This window comes from Mytilus trossulus, chromosome 11 (assembly GCF_036588685.1).
Source record: "Mytilus trossulus isolate FHL-02 chromosome 11, PNRI_Mtr1.1.1.hap1, whole genome shotgun sequence".
NCBI classification, from domain to species: domain Eukaryota; kingdom Metazoa; phylum Mollusca; class Bivalvia; order Mytilida; family Mytilidae; genus Mytilus; species Mytilus trossulus.
Window position 1 is genome coordinate 24,450,378 of NC_086383.1, and position 3,224 is coordinate 24,453,601.

Below are 3,224 nucleotides of genomic sequence, written 5' to 3' on the forward strand. Positions count from 1 at the left end.
TGTTGACTATCCCTTATGTATAAACAGGTTACAGGGGTTAGTACAGGCATAAGACTAACTTCAGTAACCTGGCAGCATGTTCTACACAGAAACATAACTGCACAACACTTGTTCTCAGTAAAACAAAACTCACATTAAATGGTTGACTACCCCTTATGTATAAACAGGTTACAAGGGTTAGTACAGACATAAGATCAACTTCAGTAACCTGGCAGTATGTTCTACGCAGACATATAACTGTACAAAACTTTTTCTCAGTAAAAAAAAACCTCATTTTACATTGTTGACTATCCCTTATGTATAAACAGGTTACGGAGGTTAGTACAGGCATATGCCTAACTTCAGTAACCTGGCAGTATGTTCTACACAGAAATATAACTGTACAACACTTGTTCTCAGTATAACAAAACTAACATTGCATGGTTGACTACCCTTATGTATAAACAGATTACAGGGGTTAGTACAGGCATAAGATCAACTTCAGTAACCTGGCAGTATGTTCTACACAGAAATATAACTGTACAAGATTTGTTCTCAGTAAAACAAAACTCCTATTAAATGGTTGACTATCCCTAATGTATAAATATTTCAAAATTGATTATTATTTACAAAATAGCTCATTTTTTTCAACTGTTCTGTCTATTTCACAAACAAAGTCTTCATTGCTGGTGCCAGTTGCAAAAGCCTCACCAACACAATGGGTTTTTCTGTGGAACAAATTCTTGCATATTTTGGATTGAATCTGTAAAATATAATGTTCATGTATATTAAAGTAAAGCCTTTAAGTAATGTGTCTTTTCAAAAATAGAAAATAGATAATTATGTAAAAGCAATTGTTACAAAAAATTATGTAAAGCAATTGTTACAAAAAATTATGTTGATCTATATGCATGATAAATTTGAAAAGATCAGACAAGATTATAAATAGAATATATAGAGTATACATGATTACCAATTGTTCTTCATCAGCATTTGTTCGAAATCCACAGCATGGACAGCATCCCATCATGTGTCCTGTAAAGAAAGGATGTTAAAAAAATGTGTGAGATATTATAATATTAACAAAGCACTTATTATTATTATCCAAAACAATATTTAAGATACTCCTTCAAAATATGTGATACTGAAAGAATATATGTGGTTAACTCAATTGAAACATTGATTTCTTCTTCACACAATATCCAAATGCAAAACATAATTTCTCTGTCAGTGTTGTGGTATTCAACAATGAGAAAAATCATCCTTCTAATGGATTAAATATGTAATTGGGAGGGTAAAATATTGTAATTAATATATTTATTATTATGTTCAGTATTAATTTATATAGTTTTTATATAATACCTTCAAACATCATCAGTGTGTGTGCTATCATTACCCTTTTATTATTTACTTCTTCCTGAGTTATACCAAGCAGAGATTGTCCAGCCAGATATTTCTCAGCAAACTGCAATATATAATTAGAAACATTTAATAAAGATAGTGACATTAAGTTCTTAGCAATTTGCCAATTTACTAAATGATGTGCTGTTTTGATCAAAGTGTTGCACCCTTTTTTGTGTCAATAAATAATCTATACAAGTCCTGCTATTTGAAATAATGATGGAGTAATTAAAAAAAAGGTAAATATGTAGTATATATTTGAAGAGTTTTGTATGAAATTTTGAGTGAAATCTTTCAAAGCTTATACAATGTTTGTGTATAACCACTACCTCAATGCACAGATAAAATGTTTACTAGTATATGTTATTTAAAAACACTCTTTTGTTGATGAAATGACAATTATGTAGGATTTAATGTGTCTAAGGTGAGAAACTCATTACAGGTCTTAATCTAAGTCACTTATGTATAAGATGTAGGTGAGGGTTACATTATTTTGATATGGACCTTCATTATTTTTCAAAGCACATTTACTGAAGAAGCATTAACCCTGTAGGACTAACAGTGTCTTGGTTATGGACCTTTACAAGATGGGACAGATGAATGGATGAACACAGCAGAAACAAATTGAATACTACAATCAATAATTTTGTTAATTATGACTTAATTCATTAATATTAATGTATACCAAAAGACAGACGATGCCACAACTTGATCCATCTAGTTGTTTGGAATGGTCAGGTACTTCCAGTGTCCAGTTTTTGTACCCATTCTCTGGATGAAGAAGAAGCATCTGTCCTATGTATTTTCTGAGAAAAATATGTTATTTTGAGTTACATACTAAGTACTCCACACACATTAAATATCAGCATAAAAGCTTGCAGTAATGAAAATTTCAATGTAATTTATTTTATTTCAATCACTGTACCAGATTTACAAAAGATAAAGAACAGAATTTGTGAACAGTTCACTCACTAAATATATAACATTTGACCCCTTTTGCACTCCTTTGCAGGTATCATCTTTTCTTTTATAAATATAAAAATTCTGGATAAGGTATCTTACCTCCAATTCAAAAGAACTGTTCTCTTTTGATTTGGTGAGGCTCCCAAAGGGATATGCATTGTTTTTGTCCTGACAACAAAATAACAAAAATGTATGTATAACGTACCTGGTGCTGGAAAACAAGTAATGATTGCTTTGATCTCAGCTTCACAGTTGTCTACCATGAAATATTTCGGGTTCCAGTTAGGGTTCCATTCTTTAATTTGGTTGAGAGCCTTAGTGATGGTACTACTGTTTTCATACTGACATGCAAAAACAGCTACAACTGAATAATCCACATTTGTCTTGACGCACAAGAAAAACAGTGGAATTGAATATTTTGTTGTTCTGTATGTAGTATCTAGAAGACAAATCTCATTGCCATAAAGGTTAAGCAGTCGTTGTTGCCAGGTTGATTGGTATAAGAAAAAGAAACCTGTTGAGTCTCCAGTATCTTCTGTGTCCACATCAGAACCAGAGAAAAGAAACTTATATTCTGGCATGTCTTTCTGCCACTCATCAACATGAGCCATTAAGTTTTCCTGATCATATTTGGCCTTCAATCCCTTCAACTTAGCAGCATAAACGAAGTTAGATATATCCCGCTGACTTGGGAAAAATCTTCTGTTTGTCCGGTTGGCACATTTCTCACCAGCAAATATTTCGTGTCTTATAAACTGCTCAAGTAATGGTCTTAAGCAGCTTGATGACACTAAACCTTCACCAACATACTCCTCAATTTTACCAATAATTCTTTTGTCCACTGGTATGGAAACTTCTGCGGCCTGAAATTATTAAAAGTT

The 3,224-nt window shown here is 32.1% G+C and overlaps 1 long non-coding RNA gene across 1 annotated transcript; it reads right to left on the minus strand.

Annotated features, from left to right (window-relative positions):
- Positions 1-1,341: 1,341 nt before the first annotated feature.
- LOC134690705 (uncharacterized) lies at positions 1,342-2,491 on the minus strand. The gene is made up of 3 exons (XR_010101999.1): positions 2,443-2,491; positions 2,066-2,186; positions 1,342-1,444 (listed from the first exon to the last, which is right to left on the minus strand). It is a non-coding gene; the product is annotated as an uncharacterized LOC134690705 (long non-coding RNA).
- Positions 2,492-3,224: the final 733 nt, after the last annotated feature.